The sequence below is a fragment of the Anas platyrhynchos genome, chromosome 1, assembly GCF_047663525.1.
Source record: "Anas platyrhynchos isolate ZD024472 breed Pekin duck chromosome 1, IASCAAS_PekinDuck_T2T, whole genome shotgun sequence".
NCBI classification, from domain to species: Eukaryota; Metazoa; Chordata; class Aves; order Anseriformes; family Anatidae; genus Anas; species Anas platyrhynchos.
This window is the reverse complement of record NC_092587.1, coordinates 128,283,576-128,310,850: the sequence shown is the minus strand read 5'-3', so window position 1 is coordinate 128,310,850 and position 27,275 is coordinate 128,283,576. Positions and strand designations below refer to the sequence as shown.

The following is a 27,275-nucleotide window of genomic DNA, read 5'->3' as shown; positions in this document are numbered from 1 at the left end:
AGATAATGAAAGAAAAAGGGGGGGTGGGGAGAGAGAGATCTTGGTGACCCATGGTTATAGTTCATGCTCTGATTCCTTGCAAGGTCTAATAATAAGTTTTGTAACTTCACACAATGATGTGCAGTGAGTAGTGTTCTCAGAGCTAAGTCAGATTTTCATTAAAATTTCATTATTCTGGTTCACCAGGTCAAAAGACTCAGGAAAAGAGACTTTTAGGGGGCAGTGACGGAAAGCTGTGAATGGGCAGGAAATGAAAAGGGCTTCTTCCCTGCAGCAGTTCCCACAGCATTGACTCACAAAGACACAGCTGAGAAGGGACTCAAATTGTTCTGATGTCTCGATTACCCGGGAGAGATATGGTTTCTCCACTGCAGCACCTCATCTAGGAAACACAGCCAGAGCCCTCAGGACTGTGTGGTCAAAGGGAATAAAGTATGTCAAGAAGTCTTAACACACTGGCACGACCACTCATATAGACATGATCAACATGTGTCTGCTGCTCTTCCTTCCTGCTCTGGGTATTTTACTTCTCCAGTCCTGGTTACAAGAAAATGCTACCATCTGAAAGTATTAAGTTTTTGGTGATATTTATGCAAGCTGTACTGGAGTTGTACACACTACATTGTAAAAAAATAAATGACGTTCAGTTGTCTTGTGCACATTTTAAAGGTATATAAACCTTCTATGCTACATTTTGGTTGCCTGATTATTCTAGCAGTTTATAGATGTTTTCTGACCCAAATATATCAGAGATGGACAAAGATGGTGAGGCAGAGCTTAGCTCATTCCCTGTATCTGTGTCAGATGAACAAGAATGGACACTGTAAAAAGCTCTCTAGTGCTCTCTTGACCTAGAAGATGTAATTTCTTTCCCCAAAGAACTAGAATGAAGTATAAAAGTCTTTTTTTTTTTTTTTTAACTTTGCTTTTTATATTTTTGGCATCTCTTTGGACAGTTTATGAATCATTCGATATTACCTCCCTTCCTTGGAAATATTTCCTATCTAAAAACCAGCCAGCTGGCAATGCGTGACACCAGTTTCTGTAGCTGTGCACACTCCATTCATAAAAGTGCATGGAGAATGGAGACAGCGCTTTGCTGCAGTTGACTGCAGGTGAGAGCAAGGAAGAGAGCAAACCTGCCTACACGGGGTACAGGACCTCATAGTCTTAAATAACCTGCAAACTATGAAGCAGAAGTGAGTAGGGGAGACGGAGCATGGGGATGTTTCAAGGGGTAAAGTCCTATGTGAGGAGTTTGCTGGCTGCAGATAGTGGTTTGGCTCAGTGATAGTGTTTAGGAGTAGTAAATGAAGCTTCCTCAATTTCATTTCGCATGTGTAGCATTTACTCCCTTCTCTCTAAGTAGGCAAAAACACCAAATAAATTACTTTAGCTACTTTTTAATTTTCCTACTAGTCAAGAGGACCCACAGGTTTCAAGTATCACAGCATTGCTGGGGCAGTCCCACACATATGGGGCAAACATGCAGTAGATTTTGTTTGTTCATGCAGTAACCATGTTACATGTCACATTAACTATTATTAAAAATTTTCAGCTGCTGTCACAGTCACTGGCTCAACTAAGTATAGAAAACAGGATAAACTTCAGAGAGATGTGTTAAGGGGTCAAATAGCTTCTCCTCTACCACAGGCATGAATCAGTGCAGTGCTTCCAGACACGGCTAAATAGAGATTTTGCCAGACCTCTTCCTGAAATGCTCTTTTGTTTCTAGCAGTAAATATCACCTTGTGATTTACTTCTCAGATAGTTTCACTCAGTGAAGGGTTTCTGTTCAATCCACACTTCAATCCATTCTACGTTACAACACCATCCTACTCCTATTCTGGAAGAGAGAGAGAGGCAGCTGTGTGTTCAGAAATACAGCTCATCACACAGCTCCAAACACAAAGAATACCAGTCCTCTCCCTGAATCCATTTGGGACCCTCACATCATCTTTGGTTTGTCAGGGAAGAAGGCTCCATCCCATATGAGTGTCTTCAACAGATTTCTTATCCCAAGAACACACCACAAATCAGCTCAGCTCCCTTCCTCCTTTTCCCCTCCAAGCTTAACACCTTCAGTTTAATACCTTGCTTCTTGACCTGAGCCCATATCTCCTCTGTGGTAAGCAGATGGAATACACTCTATCTTCTGAGTGATGCAAGTGCTGAATATAAAGAGTTTGGTGGGTAATCAATGATGATAAATAATACAAATTCCCAAAGTGTCACAGAGAGAATTAAAAGAAGCATAGGACCGACACAGGGCAGCGCCAATGCAAGGACTCAGTCAATCGTGTGCAGACTCTGGAGGCTACATAGTGATCCTCATTTTCTCCAGTGTCCTCTTTTCTCATTGTGTCCCCAGGAGGCACCAGCATCCTGCTATGCAGGGTCCTGGCTGCCCCGATGTGTGCCCAGGCACCATTGTAGCTGGAGAGCAGTAATGAGGACAGGGTACAGACCATGCTGCATACTATAGCCAGATTCCTGGCTCTAATGAAGCTTTGTTCCCGCACCATTTAATGGGATGGGGAAAATCCTGCAGGCAAGGATCTTCATACGAATACAGTCATTCTTAATCTGTAAATACCAGAAGAATGGTAACAGAGGAGGAATGAAACCATGTATATCGTCCTCCTCCAGACCCTCCAAGGAGAATGAAAAACGAGTGCTCTTGTGGCTAGGAGTTCCCACTGAGCGCATCGTCTTCTCTGCGTTGTGAGGGTCTCAGAGGCCTAATGAAGCATGTCACTTCTTGACGGTGCAGCTGGGGCCATGTCTGGGAAATGGCATCATGTCTGGGAAAAAATGTAATTGCTGAGGTCTGGACCCAAATGGTGGGGAAAAGAAAGGAACAGCATATGGGTAAGTCTCAAAGCAGATATTATAACTGAGATATGGTTGATAGCACACCAGATCCCTTGATTAAACATAAAGATACTGTGCACAATGTAAGAAGCTTGGGAAAGGGAAAAAACTTCTGACTACTAATTAGCTGTAAAAAAAGGCTATCAACAGGTTCTTTCTGAAAAAAAAAAAATGTTTATTATTCAGCCCTTTTCTCTATTTAGAAGAAAGGTCTGACTTGCATCCTGGGCAGTGGTGGGGATGGCAAAATTCTCATCTGTGCTATAGCTGAGCTAATGGAGCAAACAGAAGACACGATGTGAAAGCACAACTGATTTTGCAATGCTCTTTTGAAACACACTATGGGAAGGCATGACTTAAAGACTTCTCATTCTGTGATAATTACAAGTGGAGAGTATAGGATGAATAGCAAAAATAATTGTCTAAGGATCAGATGACGAGAAGGCCTGAGGATGATATGGCATGTAAGACCAGAAGTTCCCCATTGAGTGGTAAACAAGATCTTGCTTTGATACAGAGCAGAGCAGATTATTATGCAAAAATAGCAGCTATGCAGCAGTCATTAAAGTAAAAGGCATTTAGAACATTAGAAATATTCAATGTTTCTCTGCAGATATTCTTCCATCTGAGTCTCCTGAGGACAAGTAAAAAATAATTAAAAATAAAAAAAATAAAAAAATTATAATCACAGGGAAAAGAACAGAGACCATCTACTGTTTTCTTATTAAGAATTTTATTTTCCTCATTGCATATTTTAAATCATTAAGTTAATAGATAGCCTTTGCACTTTGTAGCTCTTTGAAAGTATCCATGCTAGAACTCATGTTATCCCACATGTTCATAAGTCTTATGGAAAAATGAGGTAATGAAATTTGTTGATGATACTCTATTATTTCAGGCAATAAAATAGAATTCAACTGTGAAGAGTTGCAGATGGCTCACAATACTGAGTGACTGGGCAAAAAATAGCAGATGAGATGCTGATAAATATTGCACACGGGTAAAACCGTTCTTAACCATGTATAACAGTGATGGGCTCTAAATGAGCTATCAGCATGCAGAAAAAGCAATGTTTGAGTTACTGTTGACAGTTCCATTAAAATCTCAATGCCATGTTCAGGGTCCATCAAAAAGGTAAATAAAGCATTAGGAATTCTGAAGAATGGAACAGAGAACAAGCAGAATAATAATCCTCTGCCAATCCTTTTACCAGCTCATAAAGTATGTTTGTGTTGTGAATATTATGTGCTGTCCTGACTCTTTCATCCTCCAAGGGGTTAGAAGTAGAAAATATACAAAGAAAGGCAAGAGTAATTGAAGGTATGGAATTACTTTTATATAAGGAACGGTTAAAGAGATCAAAATGCTTTCATTGCTGAGAAAGGGCTAAGAGAAGATATGATGTGTACAGTTGTGAATGATGTGTAGAAACGAACAGGAACTCACATTCACTATTTCTTGCAACAAAATATTTGAAGGTCCACTGATGAAATTCTCAGGTAGTATGATTAAAACTTTAAAGATGGGGGTGGAGGTAAGAGACGTAAAGTAAGTAATTAAACATGGATTAATCACCACAGGATCTCATGGCTGCCTGAAGTTTAGATTGATTCAGAAACTGATTAGATGAGTTTGTGAGGAGAAGGCCCATGCAAGACTACTAAGTAAACTTTATTTTATCTCTGGCTCAGGAAATATATCTTCGTATGTTCACTATTTTTATAAAATTTCCAGATACAGAGTTAGATGGCACTTTTTTAGACTGAATGTGGGCTCTGTGGTATTGATTTTTAAAAAGTGTGTTTAAAAAATATATAAATTAAATAAAAAAAAAGCAGACAGGGCTTCTTTCTCTTTTTGAAGGCACTGTGGTCAAATCCTCCCAGCATGTCCTGTTGTTTTTCTCCACCGAGCTCCCAGGATGACGGTCTCTTGTGGGACACTGGACTAGCTTCTCCAAGGCATCCAAAGGAACAGAGATGAAAAGCTGAGGCTATCCTGAGGGATTCATGATCTGGCTACCTCTCAGGGACTGTATGTCTCTTTGTGGAACAAGGTCAAATCTAGACCCAAGCACCTTTCCTGAGCAACACAAGAAGAAAAAGTCTGAGTACTACACAAGTTATCCTTAGGGAGCCAACAGAATGATTGCATCATTCAGATTAAAAACATTCTCACTCACAAGAGTGGTGGACAAGAAGCAGACCAATACATGTGCACCTCACGAAACACCATCTCCATGTCACATAACTATTTGAGAGCTACTTAGGACACTTGATGGGGTAGATTCTTCATCTCTCACAGGTTACCCTTGCTGACCTTTCTGAAAGCAAACACTTAATGGGGAGTATCTGCTTTCAGAAAACCAGCCTTTCCTCACCCAGACTGTGATGCAAAAAAATAAAAATAAAATAAAATAAAATAAAATAAAATAAAATAAAATAAAATAAAATAAAATAAAATAAAATAAAATAAAATAATAAAATAAAATAAAATAAAATAAAATGAAATCAAGGGGAGCTTTACAAAAAGCCCGGGGGATCTGGGGATCTCTCTTCTCTCATGTTAGACTCCAAATGAATTTTGAAGAGCTGTCTTTTGAATTACTGACTCAGTTTGACCAGTGAGCAAAGACAGACATTCTCTTTCATAAGGGGATGCCATGTATTTTGGACTGGGATGAAGGTCATAAAATCATAGGCCTTTTCTATTTTTATAAGTCAAACACTACAGAATATTTCTGTGCATTTCTTGTTAGACCAGTTCTTGGTTTAACTTAACTTGGGCTAGTTAGTACTCTCCTGGAGAACTGTAGGGCATATCTGATAAGTAAGCGCAGGCCAACAAACTCTCTGCCAACAGTCAGTTTTACAGGGTAAAGGAGTTCAGCAGTATGGACACACTCTTCTTCTTTTGACACTCTTCAGTTGGCCTCCATTTTCCTTGACCCACAGTGCCCAAAGCTGGACAAGGTATTCTTTCTGAGGACTTACTGATACATTAGGCGTTTTGCCAACTCCAACAGTACACGTTATGTTCTGCTGGCAATAAAGTGCAATCCCACAGATCATTTTCTGAAGAGCAACCCAACTAGCTAGTACCTATACAACTGAAAAATCTTTTCTTCAGTCAATCCCTTGCAGTTGTCCTCGCTGATATTTTTTCACGCCTTTTCTCTAATTTGTCAAGACAACTTTGAAACCTAAACCTGTTTCTCAACCCTGCCCTGGCTCATCTCTAAATCATAAAATCACAGAATGGTTTGGGTTGGAAGGGACCATAAAGACCACCTAGTTCCAAACCTCCTGCCATGGGCAGGGACACCTCCCACTACACCAGGTTGTTCAAAGCCCCATTCAACCTGGTCTTTAACACTTCCAGGGATGGCTCATTCACAGCTTCTCTGGGTAACCTGTCCCAGTGCCTCGCCACCTTCTTAGTAAAGAATTTCTTTTGAATATCTAATCTAAATATCCCCTTTTTAGTTAAAAGCCATTACTCCTTGTCCTATCCCTACAGTCCCAGACAAAGTGTCCCTCTCCAGCTTTCTTGTAGGCCCCCTTTAGGTACTGGAAAACTGGTATAAGGTTTCCCTGGAGCCTTCTTTTTTCCAATCTGAAAGAAACAACTCCCTCATTCTGTCTTTGTAGGAAAGGTGTTCCAGTCCTTCAGGCATCCTCATGGCTCTCCTCTGGACTTGCTTTAATAGGTTCATGGACTTGCTGTAATAGGTCCATGTCCTTCATATATTGGGAGCCCCAGAGATGAATGCAGTACGCCAGTTGGGGCCTCACAGGAGTAGAGCTTGGGAGAATCACCTCCCTTGACTTGTTGGTCATGCTTCTTTTGATGCACATCACAAGCACACATTGCCAGTTCACGTTGAGTTTCTCAGCAACCAACACTCCCAAGTCCTTCTCCTTAGATCTGCTCTCAATCTGTTTTCCACTGAGCCTGTATTTGTACTCAGGATTTCCCTGACTCAGGTGCAGAACCTTGCACTTGGTCTTGTTGAACTTCATGAGGTTCTCACAATCCCACTGCTCAAGCCTGTCCAGGTCCCTCTGGATGACATTCCTTCCCTTCAGCATATCAGCCCCACCACACAGCTTGGTATTGTCTGCAAACTTGCTGAGGGTACACTCCCACTGTCCATATCACCAACAAAGATGTTAAACAGCACCAGTTGCAATCCCAGCTCCTGAGAAACATAACTCATCACTGACCTCCACTTGGACATTGAGCAATTCTTTGAGTGCAGTCATCCAGACAATAAATTATGAGCAGCTTCACTGATGCAAACACTGAGCCGAATCAGAGCAGAAGGAACTCTGTAAGATCCCTTACTACCTTTTTATATTTTGACAATGATTCTTAATATAGATACAGACCTTGTTGTGTATACACTGTCCAGTAATTTCATCCAGACTGTATTTCTTCTGCTGGTTTATAAGAATATCATGTAAGATCAGATCAAAAGAGTTCCTAGTATGAAGTTCTATGGATTAGTTCCACATCTCCTTTTTTACCACAGAGGAAAATTAGATTATTTTTATACAATTTGTTCTTTATGAAATCCTACAGTCTGCTTCTCAACTATTTCTTTATCTCACAGGTGCATTCTAAATAGTTCATTATTTGATCTGAATTATTTCTCAGAGCTCAGGTTAAGCTCACTGATGATATGTTCTCCATATTTTTTTTCACAGGGAGAGACACTACCACTGACCTACAAAAATGAGAAGGCTCTTCCTTTAAGAAGTAGAGGGAAGGAAAATGATTGTTATGGAGAGCATATGCTAGGCCAATTGGCCAGGTGTAGTGTAAGTGATGAAAACACCCACTGTTCATGGTGGATGGACAAGATGCCTCATGGCAGCCTACAGTTTCCTCACAAGGAGAGTGGAGGGGCAGGTGCTGAGCTCTGTGCCTCTCTGGGGACAGTGACAGGACCTGTGGGAGCAGCATGGAGCTGGGACAGGTGAGAGTCAGGCTGGGTGTTAGGGAAAAGGTGGTTGGGCACTGGGACAGGCTCCCCAGTGCAGTGGTCACAGCATCAAGCCTGCAAGAGTTCAAGGAGTATTTGGGTAATGCTCTCAGACACATGGTCTGATTTTTGGGTGGTGCTGTGTCAAGCCAGGAGTTTTCCAACTCGGGATATTCTTTGATTGTATAGATGTCTTATCAAAAGAAATTTTTACTTAAAGGTGGAAGAGCCAATAGGTCCAGGAATGCCCAGAGCCCTTGCTTTGAAAAAAAGCAGGCCAGCAGAGTTCTTGAACGGGTGTGAACTGTGTAACATATATATTTGACTGAAAGTAGGACCTCTTCCCAGAAATTCTGCTGTAATAGTACTTCTAAATAAATGAGTCAAAATAAATATAAATATATAGAAATAAATATTATTCATTAATTATTCCATTATGGAATTTTCTTTGCAATTTTCTAATAGAATCAATCCAGAATTTTATCAATTCCATTGCCTGTACTTCATCTGAAGAAAAAAAAAAAAAAGATAAATTTATTCTTCCACCTATCTTGCCTACTTTTGGTGAAGTATTTTTTACATTATTGATAATCAATATTTCAAAATTCCTAAGTCCTTATAAATGGGATTGGGACCAAAAAGGACAGCACTTGTGCAGAACAAACTGCCTAATGATGGGTGGGACCATCCATGGAGCATTTTTTCATGGCCCAGACTGACATAATTTGCAGGTAAAATACCATAAAAGCTAATGTAAGGATTTTATTTAAAAATAATAATAATAATTAAATTATAGAAATATAGTTCATGTTTCTCAGCACAATTTTCTGGATAACAAAAATCTTGTCAAGCAAATATGATTTCATTCTTAAATAAGATGATATTTAATGATTAAATGTAAGTGCACTGACATAATAGACTTACAGAGTGTAAAGGTATTTGATTTAGTAACTCATGACATTGATTAAAAGCATAGAATTATAGGAAGGAAAAAAGCACAGGCTGAAGAGAAAAATCATTATCTCATCGACACATTTCAAGTTTCTTCCAACAGGGAAATCACTGAAGAAGGATTTATCTTCCTTGTAGATCTTCCCCATTACTCAGTAATCTCATCAGTGATCTGCAAGTAGATACACAGTCACTTCTGGTAGATCACAGACAGAAGTTAGTGAGGCGGAGGAAGGCCACTCTGAGCTGGTATGACTCAGAAACATCCCGCCTCCATGTGAGTTCACTACAGACTAGGGAAACATAACACATTGGGTTATTCAGTAAATTCCCACATTGAGGAAAGTCCATTGAGTTGTAAGAGAGATGGGCATTCCTCTCCAAGAGAGGCCTGCACATGGAAAACCAGGGTGTCTGATAGATGTGTTGATCTTTCAGAAGAGAATCAAACCAATACAATCTGTATGGAAAATCCCGTGGCAAAAAGGATGAATAAAATTGGTCATCCTGCATAATGAACTGAGAAAGACCAATATTCAAGTGCTCCTTAGTACCATTAAATTGGTACTTACCAACTGGTAACAGAAATTAAAATGAGAACAGTGCTGGAAGGTGGCATTGAAAGCATGTTTTCAGATGCTCTGAAGCATCTGAAAAAAAGTATGTTTCAGCTTCAGTGCAATACCAACACCAGGAGAGTGCACTTGGACTGCTGCTGATGCTGAGCCACCTAGGTACCAAACTACCTATAAAGCACATATATACTCTTTAAAGTGAAGCTCTCTTGTGAGTAAGAGTGAACATCATATGTAAGTGTTTTACCACCTCCACACAGAAAAAGGTGTGATGGCACAGCCTTCTGCTTGAAACAAAGACTAGATGTCCACGCTTCATTTTTATATATTTTAACTAATCTAAGTTAGTCATGAAAAAATAAGTCTAACGAAAAGGTATGATGCATTGCATGGGCTGACTTCAGACAGCGTCTTAAGTTTTCTTGACATTTTTTCCTTGTAAATGCTTGCAATCTGGCAAGTGTTAGGCTACGTGTCACTACCATTTGTCTTCTGAATTTAAATGTGATTTGCTGAAATGTTTTGTAAGGTTCAGGCATAATAAAGATCTATGAAATTTCATAGACCAGCTAAAGAGGACTCATGCTGAGACCTTCTCTTACACTGGAACTTCATTTTATTTATTAGTGCTACAGATGTAATGGGCTCATGCTATACAGAGGGAAAGAAAGGCTGTAAATAAGAGTGGTAAACATTTATGCAGTGACCAGAAAAGTGTAACACTGATTTGTTATTTTATTGTTGAAAATGTGATTGTGCTTTTTAAATCTGTGTCTGATTACTAATTCATTCAGTGTCCTTGTCTTCATAACAGTTATCATGAATGATTTGTGAAGGTGGATTGGATGACAGAGGAAGTGCTCTTGGCAGTGGTGATGATGTGAAGGCGCTTGTCATCCAGGCGTCATTAATGGCCTGACACTGCAAGTGGTGAGCAACTGCAATGCTTGCTGACTTCAGTGTAAGGCTTAAGCTTTCTGAAATTCAGTCTGTAAGTTACTGTGCAATGAACCAAACCTGCCAAGATAAACAATTAAGTCCATGTGTCTGAATTAATTATAGGGGCACAGGGTATTGTTAGTTGTGATTGATATAACCTGGAATTGATTGGAAATAAAGCTTTAACGTTCTTTGTTAGTGGGAAATGTACACACAGTGCAGAAGGAAACAGACGCAGCATTACCTCTTTCATCTAGGCAGCCAGAGCACCAGGAAGAGCAGTCAGTCGTTTCTTTGAAGTTAATGGCATTAATTATGCTGTCTGAAGATGCACTAATATGGAGGTATGTTTTGAAGGCAGAGACACTGTAGTCCTGATCCTCACTGCATCCACTTGTGAACTCACATGGGGGCGGGATGTTTCTGAGTCATACCAGCTCAGAGTGGCCTTCCTCCAGTTCCCAGGTGTGAACAGCTTCCCCTCCAGGTTGTTTCCACAACCCTGTTGTGGACAATATCTCTTGCAGGAGAGACAAGCAGGTTCTCTTTACTTACAAGAGACAGAATATCCAAAATGGCTGTATTTATAGGTAGAAAGCGAGACCCAAATGAGGACACAATAGTAGTTGGATCAGAGACAACAGGTGAGTAAAATCATTCATTGACAGATGTAGGAAGTTGAGTTTCTTATGAAAAGCTCCCTTATATGCTTCATTTGCCTTTCCTTCCACCACTTTTTTACCTGCAAATCACAGCAACAACTCCATGTCATATATATTTCCTGCTATAGATCTTCTACTTCTGGCCTAGGGGGTAATTTTCATGTCACCGAACAGGCTGCTTCTTGGTAAGTAACAAATGTGATAGACAAAGAAATATTTTCCCTTCATCTTTTAATTCTTCTTTTTTTTTTCCCCTCCATGTCTTGCCTTGGTGTGTGCTCCTAACATTTCCTAATCATTTTAATTCTGTAACCAGCAACATCCTAAAATTGCTAATACCAAACTCCACAGTGCACTCTGACACATGACCACTGGGGAGTGGGGAGAAACAATTTGGAGAGTTAATATCTTTGAATTAATTGGCCCAGCAGAAGCAGATGGAATTAGACGGTGGAAAAAAAGGTGTGGGCTTTTTTGTTGTTGATGTTTTTTGTGTGTGTGTTGTTGGTTTTTTTTTTTTGTTACTGATGATGATTTTATTAAAAAAAAAAAAAAAGAAAAGAAAAAGGGGGTTTATTGAATGTGGGAATTTCAGCACGGAGTCTGTAAGAGTAAATGACAATGTTTTGGATGAGATCTGAAGCCTCAGTGTTCACTAGACTTTTGAATGGCATCTACTGTGTCATTTTAGATTTTCCCTTCTTCAAAATGACCAAAGGATGTGTTGCTTGGAGACATAGAAATGCAAATTATCCTTACTAGAAGTTGTCACATCTTCTTAACTTCTTTTTAAATTACTTCCAAAAATTAAGTTTTCAAATGTATGTTTAGCCCCATAAATAACTGCAACAAAATTTACAAATATGCATTTTGAGCCTAAAATTGCAAATTTACTCTTCAGTGCTTTTATGTCTCTAGAAGACTCATTTTAACTATCTGTATTTTTAAAAAATGTTATTCTTGAATAATAACATAATTTATGTTACCTTTAACTCAGTCCAAATTCAGTTATTTTTACCACCTATCTTTAGTGTTTACTTACCGGAGCATGCTTAGTCTTCCTGTGTAAAATCTCTCAATGAAGGTCAAGCCTCTTTGTATGTAAATTTTCAAAATTTAAGAGGAGAGATGTATGGATTAAGCAGCAATATATATATATATTTTTTTTTTTTTAATGGTATTTGGATAGCAAAAGATTCCTGACCATATGAATACACCTTAAAATCTAAGCTGAGAGTGTTCTCATTCCTGATTTGAAACTTTTGCTTCTTCCTTTGCTAGCTATTAGAAGTAAAGACATTCGTTATTACAAAAGTGGGAATATAGAGCAGCCTTCTAAATTAAAGAACACAGTGAGAATACTGTGTGCACAGTAAAGAATTGTGCGCATTTGACTATATGTAACTCAACACAATCGACATAGACATCTTAATTTATTGTGCAAAATGCTATGAAGTAAGTGATGACACTTATAAGGTGGGGGGCAACCAACTCCAAAGTTACGGTGAAAATGGCAGATGAGCACCATAAACAACTTACAGGAGAAAAAACAAGCAAACAAAAAAAAAAACTTCTTTTGACAGTCACAGGCAGAAAGAAAGCAACTCACACAGCAGTTCTCTTCAGTTGCAATAGAAGTCAGACTGGGTTTCAACATTTCATGGAAGCCCTTAACAGATCAACAAAGAAAAAGAAAGGAGAACACTGAAGGGCATACCTACAGCACCTGAGACTGTTTGAGAAAAAATGACAGACCTATGGCATGAGCTTCCTTCGAGTTTGCATTCTGTATCAAGCAAAAGAGCAGCATTGACTACAAATGCATTGAGTCCCTCAGAGCAGCTACTCATCCACTTTTAGGTACAGCGTATCTTAGAAATGCATGTGCAGACCATTAAGAATAATGATGATACAGACAGGCAGAGTACAAGACTATTATTCCTCTCCACTGGCCCTGCAAATTTGCTCTGTGTATTTTTTGTTGAATAAATTCCCTCAAAATCCCATTGGAGCCCTCAAGACAGAATAATTGTAATCCATCTTTTTCCCCAGTGTAATCCTCATACAATCATTTAACAACTTTGAGGGGGGAAAAAAGAGCTTGAAAATAGCAATGACAGCTTAGAAGTGGTTAGAGTTAAGAGGTATAAAATTTCACAACAACCTGTTAGATTTTCAATATAAAATGTTTACCTTTCCCTTCTTTTCCAAGGATAGTAAAAGCAGAGGGGTAGATCTTGCAGAATACTGCGTTTAGCTTAATTCTTTACCAGCAACCTAAGTTTCCTCCAGGGGAGGTTAAATGGACCAAACTGGAAAGCAGCTTTTGTATTTGCTATTGACTGATTCACTCAAAATCTTACTGTCCACCAATATCATATGCAGCACACTGCAGCTAGAGTGCTTGAGTGATAATTTCTTGATAAATATTTGATGGTTTTCAGCCCAAGACTGCAGTCTTGCAAGAATACATCACTAAGAACAGAACTACAGAAACATAGTTCAACCTCAACAATAAATTCTAATCTAACAAAATGCTCTAGTTAATGAGATATACAGGTAAAATTTAATCAATTTCTGTACATGCCTCTACTCCCCATTTCCAAAGCACATGTTAGTGGTCTAAATATTTGAGTTTCTATTTTTCAACCTTCCCAAAAAGACTCATGGAAAACAAGACTGACATGTCAAAGCATTGTGAAAATCGTGCCCTTCCTCCCCTGAACACCTTCAGGATACTGAGTGTTCACCTATTCCCAGTGCTTACACACCCTCCGAGATGCATCAGACGTTAATGTGGAAAGCGTTAAGCTTTTCTGAAGTCCTTAATCTTGGTTAGTTTGACTCTTTATGGAACCTGTTAGTCTTCAGCTGTGCCTGGCAAATATAACCTCTTCTAGTTTCATGAGGAAAGGAAGCCCCTTTTCTCTCTCACATTTGTCAGAACTCCTGGCCAGCTCTTGCACCTTGGCTAGTCTTGAACTTTGAGATGGTGAGCCAACATAAAATGTCATACATACATACATACATATGTTATCTGTAGTCCTTTAAACAATTCTAGGAACACTGACCTGCTCTCCTTACAAGCTGTCTGTGGGCTTTGCTGTGCCAGTAATTTCTTACATCCAGTGGGTTTCTGGACAGGTTCTCTGTGCTGGCAGGCCCCTGAATGAATGAGTTACTAAACAGTAGATTTCTTGTACTGAAAGAGTCACCACCACAATCATGTTAACTGGCACAATGTATTTAATTGGCTGGTTCAGGGGGGTGATGGTAGCCCAAAAGCAATGTTTTACATGCCATCAGGAGGATCATATTGCAGCGCTTTCTGAATAATATCAAAGAAATCAGTAGCAATGAAGCTCTTTCATTATTCATAAGCTATGACGGTAAAATGGAAAATGAGCAAAGATGATAATTTGGTTTGAAGTTTAATAAAGTTATGAAAAGCTGGCTAGTTCTGCTGTCTGAAATGCAGTTAGGAACAAAGAAGGAGGCAATAATATGCAGTAGAGCAAAGCTGTGTTTTAACATACCATCAGTGCAAACAGAGATGGAGATTCTCAGCTTTGTCTTCCAGAAAGAGGCTACAGCTCCATAATAAAACTTTGGTGAATCCCGCGTCCAGAAAAAGAATACAGTGAGTCACAGACAACCCAGCTGCTCTCTGTTGGTTACAGGTTTAACAATTTTTGGATGCAGAAAGCTGAGAAAAGAGTGGAAAAGAAAACACTGCAAGAAGCACTAACATTGGGACTAGAATGGGGAGGCAAAGAACAACTGAGGATAGGGTGGCATGACAGAATTCACATTTCTTAAGAAAGGAAAAAACAAAGCAAAATCAGCTGGCTTCAGAAAGTCAGCCTTCCAGAAAATCATCTGAGATCCAAATCTGGAAGGGGAAAAGGGAGTTAAAGGGAGGTAGCATGTCCTCAAAGAAACAGATCGCATGGTGTCTTTTGTGGTGCAGCTAGCTAATCAGACACCGGGCAGAATGAAAAAAAAAAAAAAAAAAAAAAAAAGATAATTATTTCCTCTTCTTGGGAAGCACAGTATCAGATCTCTCTGACTAGGGGCCTGAGGAGCTGCCCCCGAACAGGGATAATCATGAGGCAGGTTTTGGTTTAGTGCTTACTTCTAGCGAAGTTCAGTGTGTCTGTCCCATAAGTCAATATCTAACCACTTGTCCCTTCAGAACAAAGTCCATATCAAGTCAATCAGAAAAGAAAATATATAAATAAATGAAATGAAACCTTTCGAAACCTCTTATAGATACTTTTCTACTTCAGCCTCCATGCTGCTCTCTTCACTTCACCATGCATTTCTTCCAGGCAAACTCTTGCCCTCCTCTTTCATCTTCTACTGCCTCTTCAGGATTTCTGATGCCAGTTTCAAATCTCTATACCTCTCATTGTACTTATCTTTTTGGCACGTATTTGACACAGCAGAAGTGATAGTATTTTATGAAGAAGTCATATTTTATACATCTTTCCTTTAAGCTGCAGATCTAAAAAAACTGTCTTGTTCATTCCAATACATTAAAGAAGAGTTAGATAAAAATAATAGCAGCAGTTTCTTCTGGCCATTGCAATGCCTCTTCCTTACCAAGTTTCCAATCAATCAATAATAATAATTAAAAAGAAAATTAGAAGGAGTAAAGTCAACCACAAAGTTCAGGTGTGAAACAGTGGGTACAATGCTATCTATGTGGTAGTCGATGTGAGTTTTGTTATTGTTTACAGCAACCTACTTAGGGCTGTAAAGTACCCCACACATTACAGTGGACACTAACATGTACACCAGATTGATTTATCCTGCATTTCCTGTAAAATCTTATGTCTTCCCTGATCTTATTATAGACGTTGCAGTCATGGAGTAGAATTAAACTTCCTGGTCACTTTCACAGATAAGAAATTTTTGTGTTCTGTTCCTGGATTTGGGAGTAAAAACGTGTAAAATATTTATCAGAAGTTGTCAGCACAACTAGAAAGGAACACCTACCTTCCACACAGGGCAGAAAAGGTGAGCAGTTTTAAGGGAGCAGTTCAGTTGCCTCCAACTCTCTATATCTTTCCCCTAAGTATTTTATTTTATAGCATTAATACAGAAAATCTCAAGATCAAAACATTGCTCTTTTCCAAACTGTAGAAACTGAGCCACAAAGCCTTTAATAAAAAAAGCTGCAGTTCAAGAATCAAAGTTAACTGAGACTGATGTATCATGCTCTTGCAGAAACAGATAATTGAAACAGTGGGTCTGGAGGAGAATCAGGTGATGGGGAGGAGTTCTGCATAAGTGGAATCAGCAAACAAAAAGCAAGGGTAGATGAGGCAGCAGTGGATTAGGGTCAATCTCCAGCCTCCAAGCTAAATAGGGACTGAGCTATGATGCCATCATGGATTTCAAAGTGATTATCATCAGAAAGTGGGAGAGAGTGCCCAGAACCAGCAGAGGTTGTCTGAATGAACCCAAGCAGCTGGTTCATCTTGCTAAAGGAACTGAAGTTCCCACAGCTGAGATGGCCAAAGCAGAAATGAAGATAAGAAACCCAGGGGGAAAAAAAATAAATAAATAAATAAAAAAGAGAGAGAAAGAGAGAAAAGGGCAGTTAGGAAAGAAGTTGTAACAAAATTAGCATGCAGTCAAGGCACATAGATTGGAAGAAACAAGTGTTTAACTACTTAAAAAAAAAATCAAGGAGAGGAATATGCTAAGCCTTAAAAACATTGCTGTTTTCTTCAGACATTGCCTTTCTACTCCTCTTTGCAAGTTTAGTACACTGGAGCTGTGTGCAGTTTATATGCTGGCTTCTACTACCACACAGTTACTGTTTCCTTATATTCCTTAGGGAAAGATCTGATCCTCCCAGCACCAGTTCTGATTAGAAGATGTAGAGTTCTTGTAACAAGAAAAAGTCTATTAGTATTAATTGCAGCTTCTTCACATAGGTAAATAATGTTTTGCACATGTCAAAAGCTGTATTAAACAGCCACATTAAAAACTCTCAGCAAAGAAATATTCACACAGGAAAGATTGTGCAGATGCAGACTGCAGCACTTACAAACTTTGCAACATCCTATGTGAGCCCAGAAGCATTTATGCCAATAATATTAGTAATTACTTCCATGAATATTGGCCAATACCTTGCATCATTTTATTTTGGGAATACCTGATAAAGCTCTCTGTTTCTGAGATGGCATTAATGGCATTAATGTTATTTTATTACCATTGTCTCCAGTAATTTCCCCTTTTTCCAATCTTCCATCACTCCCATGAACAGCATGATGACAATGCTTCTTTTTTTTCAGCAAGAACCTGCCTCAGCATGTCATGATGAAGATTGATATCCAGATCCTCAAAAAGTTCATACGTGCTCTTCTAAGAGAGCATTATCAAAGCCTCAAAATATGACCTTGATGAGCTTCAGTTTCTATTTGTATCACCCCACAAGCACCTGAAGACTGTCACTTATTTGACCACAGTTTCAACATTGTGCTTGTGCCTGACCATATTGATCCCACCTTCCTGGAGACACTGTTAAATTCCTCCCTTGTAGCTGTCATTTGCCTTTCTTTCTGGCTCTAGCTAAAGTGCAGCATACCGTCTGTTTTATCCCCAGGTTGTTCACTTACTTATGTAATAGTGCAGTGATTAGCACCAGTACACAGGCAGTGGGAGAGCAGTGCATTATTTCCTCCTTTACCTAATGCTGTATGCCTTTCTGAAAACCTTTTAGAGAGCAAATGGAGTGGTTTCTGATGGTGCACAATAAGACTATTTTGCCAAGAACTGCATTCTTAATGAATAACAAAGGATCAGGTTACAATATTTTTTACTAAAAACTTCCTACTTTTCAATTGCTCAAAATGAAACTCCAGCTACTAATGGTCTTCCTTAACTGGTGTGAGTAGCAGCACTGACACTTTTTTGTACTGAAAGCAGCACAGATTGTGATGCAGGTGAACAAACATCTAATCCTTGCTCATCTGGTCAGTAAGCATAGTTAATCAGCATCTGACTATTGTGTCTTTGAAAATATATCTGCTGAAGAGTAACAATGCTGAAAGACATTTTTCCTTTTCATGTTTAGACTATAAACCATGTTCAGCATCAGCTCAGTGGAAATGTTTGCTGCTACACTTGGCCTTAGAAAATGGTTCAACTCAACTCAGGAATCAAAGCTGGCTAATTTGTGATTAATCACAATTCATCTGTTTCTTATTTCCCGTTCCCTGTTTTGGTTTGTTTTAAATAATGAAAATCTCCATACCTTTCATAGCCCTCTCCTTGCTGGCAAATACCTGACCCAGCATAAATAATGAAAAGTTCAATAGATTTCTGTTACTTGTCTTTCCTTACTATGTTCTCCTCAACTACAGTCTCAGTGCAACTCTTTGTAGGAATACCTCCCTGGTCATCTCACTAAACATGACTTAACAAGGTTACCACAGATATACAAAGAGGGAAAGTCTCATCTTGGAAATCATTGAGTATTTTTCTCTTTTAAGCCACTTTCTCCTCTTTAAGTACTGGGAACTGACAGTAACTGAGATTCATCTCACTAGAGGTGGGTATTCACATTATAGATATCTGCACTGGAATTGTCATCCTGGGTTCCCAGTGCGGTCAATGAAGAGAGTGGGAACTCTATGGCATGATTCACCTCTGATCAACGAATGAATCCAGCCTGGAAATGTTTGTTTCTTTCCACTAGCCAGTGGAGGAGTCTGGATTGAGTCATTCATACATCATTCCTGTTTTTGACTGCTGAAACTCCATCAGCAAGATGAATCTCTAAGCTTTAATACTAATTCATACTGCCCAGACAGCCAGAATGGTTTTGACTTGTGGGCAAAAAGTATCCCACCCCTTTCTCCATGCCAGTCTTGCCTACTACCTATATCTCATGCAAGGCATCCTCTGTGCTCTGGCTCTTGATACTCCAAGGTAGGGAGGGAAGTGTCTGAGCACATCCATTGCTCTTAGCTGGACCCAGACTCTCACCCTTATATACTCACACAACACAGTATGTCCAGAAACCAGCTTCTAAGTGGTGTGGGTGCCTCACCACATCTCACCTGAGTTACTGGAAGCAAAAGCATGATCAAAGCATGCAGACATGGCCTCAGGAGGCTGAGAGACTGACCCTTGAGCTTCCCCCTTTATAGCATGCTTGTTTATTTGCATTGCCCACAGCACTTTCACTGAGCTGTGTCAGTTGAAATGGCTCTTTATTCAGCACGTACCGTATTAACACAAGGAGAGTAACACCTGAAACAAACTCTTGTTTCTCTAACAAAAAGAGACAGCATATATTCACTCTGGCCCCATGCTAGTTTAATTCCTTCAGACTCAGTGGTTAGATTAAATTGACATTGGAATGATACGTGGGTGAATTGGGACCAAAAAAGAAGAGTTGTTACACATGTGAACTTGACTTCTCAAGTACTCAATGCCTGATGAGCTCAGAGCTCTTCTAAATAACAGCCTGTGTAACAGCTGAGCTCCTTTGGGAAGCCCTGACTCCAGTTGTAAGTGATGCACACACCGGAAAACTCACCCCTATGTGACAACAACGGGTGCGGCTTGGAGCATCTGTCATTTTCTCTTCCTTCCCCCATAAAAATCTGTCAGGCAGCTTCATCTGCAGTGCAAAGGGCATGTAAATCAACATGCTCAGCTGCTGTTGACTGGTGGAGAAGGTGCTTGTCATTACAATAGGAAGTTATGCCAACTGGCACTCATCCATCTTGCTAAAATCTCATACATAATAGAGGCTGTTTATCAAAGAGATGGGATGTAAAACAGGATAGTCTTTTTGTGGTTGAAGGGGTGCCAGAACATAATAAATAAATAAATAAATAAATAAATAAATAAATAAATAAATAAATAAACCAAACCCTTAGTTACAGCTATATTTTTACAATTCAAGTGCAGGACTACCTGATCAACTGGCATGATGTCTGTCATGAGCTTGTAGAAAACAGGAGGGACTGTTTACATTTGCACATGTTCTGTGCAGATGTTAAAAAAAAAAAAAAAAGCATTGCTAATGTGGATTTTTCTGGAAAAGCAATTTTGCTCAAGTGCTGTAATGTTTCTCAGTAGGTCTGTTAGTTGGGAAAATTTCTTCCAGGCATATGCACAGCTGGTTCCTCTGCTTGTGTATGGTCTTCTTAGTCATGAAACAGACAGGATGACTGTGAGAACTGGCAAATACTTTTTATTGAAAAGAGAGACCTAAGAGTGAAATAACCTATCAAGAGTTGCACAGTATTTCAAGAGCTGAGGGGTGAGATTTGCTGGTTGTCTTTGCCTGCCTCTAGACAGATCCATTAATCCTCTACTTCAATAACTATCGAACACACTCTAAATTTACAGCAAAGCAAATTACTTTTGGGAGGAACATTGACTTTCAGGGAGAGAGAATGAGGGTGAAAAAGAAGGAAATGCATCCATTGTAAAAGTAGGGCTTTTGTATTCTGCAAGTACAAATAAGTAAATAGAAGCTCTGGGGTTCATTCAACAAACTGATGGGATGAGGGTTAGGAAAAATAAGTTTCTTGCAAAGAGAACTTCCTCCCTTACATACAACAATGAAAAGTTTTTAATGAAGTGTCTGCCAAATCAAAAACATGTATGTATTTCACACCTGTAACAGTGAGACACCCTAAAACTCACACAAGCTGCAACTTTTCCACATATTGGTTCTGAACAACTTCTGAAAATCACCCTGGCATGGGAGGGAACGTCTCTTATCAGCTGGCAGCTAGTGCCAGAAAAGTACCTTGTTGCAGGCATCATGTACAACCCTGGTCAAAGCGTTTCAAGGTTCATGCAGTTTTCTTGCAGCACTGGGAGAAGGGAGGAGAAGGCTGCCTGCAGGCACGGGGAGCACCCAGGAGCACAGGCTCTTAGCAGGCAGGTGGGAAGCGTGGGTCTGCACAAGCTGTGGCTGCGGATGGACCCAGGTGGCTTTCTAGGGAAGAGCCAAATGTTTAGGCACCACCAGGGCTCTCAGAGATTTTGTTAAAAAGCACTCTTGTCCAGATTCACATATGTAAATGAGATAATTGTGCCATCTTATTAATCAGAAGCTTACAAACACTGTGGCAGTGTCACACGCCTGGCCACATCCAACTGAGTATTTCAATTTATGTTTGCATCTGACCTCTAGCTTTAACATAATTCAGGGATGGGAGAATTTGTTTTGTTTCATTTCTCAACAATTTAGTGAGAGGCATTAGCCCAACAGAGTAGTGGCACCTCCATCAGGGAAGAGGTTTCAGAGTCTGAGAGCATCTTCCTCCCTCCCTCTGCTCCAGCACATCAGGCAGAAGGCCCGTCCTCATTGTATCTGACAGGTGAAAAGCTGAATATCCATGCTGATATCAAAACCAGGAAACCTAACACCCTTTTCTTCTGTGTTTTAGAAGAAGTTTTATTTTTTAAGACTTCGTTGACTTTCTGTCATTAAAGCTATCTGATTCTATAACCATGTGTTTATTTGGCAGAGGGGCAATTTATAACAGTAGACAAGAGCTGATTTTGCTGTCATCATGGGCAAAGAGGGAGGGAGAAAGGAAAGCAATTAATTGAGCATTTGGGGATATGAAGTAAACACAAATCCATTCTCTTCTCTACCTCCTCCACTACACCCACACACGACCGTACAGCTCTCTAATTTGCTCTTTTGCATGAGACAGGATTTCAGAGAAGCTGTAAGACTGGATACATTCTGTTTAGAATAAGCAAGAACTAACCTAGAAATTGGATTTTAGGCTAACAACATGTGCCAGCCCAGTCATTTGTTCCAGAACAAACTTCAAAATACTGTGGGTGATGTAATGTCTAACCTGAAGAATAAAGGAACATATTGCAATTTAGGCTATATTTTGACCTCATAACCTTTATGGGACTAGAAGTTCTTTCCTATTTTCTGCTAACAAAGTGCCTCATTTGTTCATTTGTTGCCTCTCTGCTGAGATGTCTTGACACCTCTACCAATAAGAAATAATCCCTGCCCCCAAAAGCTTGAAATCTTTAGTGGTCAAAATTGGGAGAATAAAGGTACTGAGGGAAAGATGAGAAAAGCACATCAGTTTTCAAGCTTGACAAAGCTAACAAGACAAATTGATTTGCTACCTGTAGCAAGTTTTTCATCTCCATCCAGCTTTCTACCTTATGCTGCTTGCCTTTGCTGTGGAGCAGAGAGCTTGGATGTGCTCAGACACAGAGCACCAGTGCATGTTTGTCAGAGATTGGAACAGGAAAGACCCACTGTATTTGCAGAAATCCCCTGCTGAAGGTGCAGCCTGACAGCAGTGCAGTGCTCCCACTGGTTCCTTGCTTTGCTGCTGCAAGTACAGGTCATTTTGGTCCCAGGCATGTGACACAAAACTAACACAAGGGTGAACTAATGCACCAAAAAAGTTGGAGTCTAAAGTAACAAGAAACGTGCAAGTTATAGCAATGAACTACATTCATATATTTAAGACATGTTTAGCTCCATGTCTTTCCCCATGCAAGAGTATCTTAGGGATTTTGGAAGGGGTGGAGATTTGTCTCTCAATACAGGTGTTTTAATTGACCAAATGAATTACTCTAAATGTCACAAGATCAGTGTTAAATAGAGCTTTCACTTGGTGAAAATAGTACCATTTCAAATCAAAGTTTCCAGAAGATCAGAAAAAAATGGTTTGTTTTCGACATATGTATTGAATATGCTAAAAGTATAGCTCAGGTCATTCCAAAACTCACCGCTGTTTTTGGCTGAGTTTCACTGAACCCACAAAGCAGCCACAGTAGGACATGCTTGCCCATTCAGTCTGCCCATCAGCAGTTACAGCACAGATCTGAGTTTAGGGCAATTCAATTTTTTTCTTCTGGCCACATGAGCCTGCCATGTGTCCCCTCTGCTCTCCACCAAACCCCTTCCTCTGCCTGAAGCATCCTGATACAGGAGCAGTACTGGGGTTGTTTGTTATCTTCTGTAGGCAGTATTTTCCTTTGTTTTTATTTAAAAACCTGAGTTTTTATTTAAAATTGTTTTAAGTGCTTTTTCACAGACACTTCCTCCTGCGCATCTATCCCTCCCTGGCTACCCCAACAATTTGAAAATTTCTCCTTAGTTCCAGCCAAAATGTACTAATACCTCATTTGGGGCATTTTTGTCTTCTTATTTAGAACCATAAAGAGTACTTTTCTTGTCTTGATATTTACTCCTACAAAGTTTTTAGAGGCAATAATCTTAGCTAAGCCTTTGTAGTGCTAGGCTGAACAAGAGAAAAGCTCTTTCATTTTCCTTCTGTAAAGGTTCATCCATGATCCTTTAGATAGGTCATGTATATATGTCTTAGCTTTAGTCTATCATTTTTTCATATCAGAGAATGGAGCTCCACATAAGATCTCATCTTGTAGCTCATATTCCTATATCCTGTATCCCAGTATCTTATTTAACTTAACATGGAGGTCTAGTTATTCTGTTAGCTAATATGCCCATATCTTGCTCCACTTTATTTATTCCCAACTGAACAATACTTATGTGAAACATTTATCACTTATTCAGAACCCCTCATTTTGCAATGAAAATTGATTTTAATTGAATTTTTAGAGCTAAACAAAACCATTCAGCCATGGCATTCAATCTCCATCATGCTTTCTTATTAGCATGAGGAGAAATTTTGAAAAATCAGTTGTGCCAAAAGCTTTCCTCCTTTCCTTCTTCCCCCACCCCTGGCCAAGTTTAAATGGTTTTCATTTTTTATATCTGAGACAATGTAGTGAAAACAACTTTGAATCTGAAACTAAAATCAAGAATGGATGAGAGCAGCTGATGAAGCAAATAAAAAAGTATGCATCCATCAGGTAACATCAGTTGAGATTATTATATTATTAATGTAATGGGGTTTTAGTACATAATAATAAAAATCACAGACAAAGATCTAAAACTATAAAATTATGTTAGGATCCATCTTTTAAAGCATCATTGTATCAAGGGATAATTGACTGTATCCAAGAAGAATAAAAAGAAGTAAAAAACAAAGGGTAGCTAAAAGTGATTCTGCAGTTCTGTGGTGGAGGATCAGTAATTTGAATCCACAACAGTGGATAGATCAGGCAGCCAGGTGAGTCTCATAGCTGTCACTGTTTTTTCTTTACCACAAGCTCTTCTGCAGATGCTGCCATCCAGGTGCAAAGCTTTTTAATTCTCAGGACGGAGCTTTTCATTGGTTTGTTCTGTTTCACCAAAAGATGACTCTTCAGCAAAATAAACAACATAGAATTGTAGAAAGAGAATCAGAAGATGGTTTGGATTGGAAAGGACTTTAAAGACCACCTGGTTCCAAACCCCTGTGATGGGTAGGGACACCTCCCACTAGACCAGGTTGCTCAAAGCTCCATCCAACGTGAGCTACCTGAAGTCTCTAAAGTCTTTGTGTTTAAAGCTCTTTCTACAGAGTATGAATTTAAAAAATAAATAAAATCGTGGAGAAGTCTCTTTCAGGATAGGCTCCTAAAAGGTTCCAGATGTTCAGCTCATGGTAACACCAGTCACCATGTGAGATATCACTTTTCATCTTGCTAGCTCACTATAGATCTATGCAGGAGGCAAAAGCTGAGGAGAGAAACAGCAAATAGCTATTTACAGATACATTTATTTGTTTAATTATATAAATTAGAAGAATTACAAGGGTTTGTTTGGGCAATACAAGAAAAGAGCATGTAAAACATTTCATAAAGAAATACTTCCTTGCAGCACCTGATTCCACAGCAAGTCTTGCCACTTCAGATTGAAAATCAGCTGAACAGGTGGCTGCTGCATACAGACTACGTTAAGAAGGAGCATAGCCTTTAGTCTGCTGACACTGGAGGACTGTAGGTAACATTGTAATGACATTGAAGAGGGAAAAATATTGACAACATGGCTTAGTTCTGCAGAAGAGATAAAAACGTGCTTACTATATGGTTTACTAGATGTTGAGAAGGTTTAGAACGTGTTATCTAGAATGAGGTTTTTGTATGCAAGCAGTAAGTTGCCGCCATTTGCTGATTAGTCACACCATGAAAGCAAAGCCAAGTGTATCTTAACTTTTCTTTATCAACTACTGGTTTTTATTCATGTGGGGAAAAGTGGAGGGTGGAGCGCTGAGCTTTTTTTCTGGTTCTTAAAACAGTAAACCAGCTGGAAAACTGCCCTAATGGATAACAGAGAAAGCTGCAAGAGAAGTATGGCTTCCACTCTCCATTGCTGCCCTCAGAAGTATGCCTGAGCACTCAGCAGCCCAAGTGGCCAAGGACAAGACAGGACAGGAGGCAGCTTTCAGAAAGGCTTTGCCATCCCTCAGCTCAATTGCACTGAACATCAATCTTCCAGATGAATTATTGACAATAGCTGTGTTATCCTCTGTCTTCTGCAGTTACTTAGAGAGGAACTACATGCCAAGTTTGTTTTTTCTTTCATCATTTCCAAGGCAAGTTCTCTCCAAGGGCAAAAGTAACACTGCTGCTGCTGCTTGATGAGATTTGCAACACAGACACAGGCCATGCAAGCATACAAGGCTTGAAGTGCAAATGGGAGGGCCTGTTCTGAACTGCTATTTTGGTGCTTCTTTGTTTTCAGATTAACGTCATTTTTAATGATGTCTCACTTCCCTGTGCAGAGATCTGAGCTTTGATTATTGGCAAGCAAATGCTGTGTTGAAAATCATCCATGTGTCTGGATTATGATTAGGCCATCATGAAGCAGAGAAAATATCAAAAAATGAAATGTCTTGTGGAGATTATTTACACAGGGAAAGAATTTTTAAAGTGTTCACGTAAGAATTAACCTCCCTTCATCTGCTATCTGCTAAATTCTACATAAAACTATAAAGGATAGTATTTACATTTCTAATTAGCACTTACCTGAGCCAATCCTGAGGGAACAGTTTTTACTTTTGGCTCCTCTGTCTTTGTCTTGCACAGGTATCAAGAGTGGAAACCTCAGAAATATGGAGAGCATGAAATAAAAACAGCAAGCAGAGGCATGATTTAAAACTGTCAAGTTCTAGTAAAAGGAACTTTTACTAGTGAATCCTAATGCTGAGCATATATTAAGTTCTGCTTTGCCAAATACAGTTTTATATATCCCCAAGTGAACCATCAGTGTAATACTGTGAATTGTACTATTGAGTAGACATTTACGTAATTCTCCCAGAAAACACAGTTTAACTCTCAGTGCTCATGCAAGCGGTACTTCCTCGTACTTGCAGAAGGACAGACACCACTCTTGCAGGTTGTCCCAGCCTGGCAAACAGCTGTCAAGTCCTTTTCCCTGCATTTGTTGGGGACTACGTCCCCCTAAATGTATAGCATTAGGGCAAATCAATAGAAAAATGAAAGTGTGGGACCTCACTGTCTGAAGGAACATATCTCTAAATTTATAATTACAAAATCAGGTCTCACTGGCCACTATTTTAGTATAAAAAAAAAAAAAAAGATTTCCTAGCACTCAAGCTAACCTACCATGGAGTAAGAACTCCTCCCCATGTTGCCATAATCCTCACCATGCTATCTCTCAGCAAGGTAAAGTGGCGGTTTTGTCACTAATCTAAATCTCCCTCTCTCTCTCTCTCTCTTTTTTTTTTTTTTTAAACCACCTGAGGAAGCACTTGCATTCCTGACAACGACAGCTGAAGATCCACGGTGGTTTTTCTGGAGATATCCAGAACATATGTGAATACTAATAACTTAGCCATGAACAAATGACCAAGTGTTGCATTTCTAGGACCATGCACTGAGTGAAGCCGTGCTTAGACCATAGATTCTGAATTCAAATGAAGACCTATGCAATAAGACAATCAAGGCACATTATCTTTTCTTTTGTGCAATAGTTTCATGGTAGCAGAAGACTTAAGCAATAGCTCATACCCCTTAGTTTTGAATTTGTTGTGGATGTGTAATGCCATGTTAATAGCTACATTATACCTTGGGATTTAGTTTGAGAACAACAAATACATCACTTCTGATCTATAAATACATTCACAAACTAGAGTTCCACCAGAATTTTATCTTTTATTTATTTAACTGGGGAATGTATGTTGCCCGTTTGTTACTGAGAGCTTTTCAGTCTTACCAATGAGAATCATCACTCATCTAGGATTGCTCAATTTATTCTCATACATTGGCTGCAGAGCTTCTGTTGTAATTTATTTCCACAACAGTAATATACTGTGATGTCACCGGAGGCTTCTGTGTGAATCTTTCTCTTAGTCTCTTTTTATTCATGAAGGTCTGTCTTGGGCT

The 27,275-nt window shown here is 39.4% G+C and overlaps 1 long non-coding RNA gene across 1 annotated transcript; it reads left to right on the top strand.

The window, feature by feature from the left end:
* Positions 1-10,818: 10,818 nt before the first annotated feature.
* LOC110351753 (uncharacterized) lies at positions 10,819-18,347 on the top strand. The gene is made up of 3 exons (XR_002399556.4): positions 10,819-10,970; positions 11,117-11,173; positions 17,297-18,347. It is a non-coding gene; the product is annotated as an uncharacterized lncRNA (long non-coding RNA).
* Positions 18,348-27,275: the final 8,928 nt, after the last annotated feature.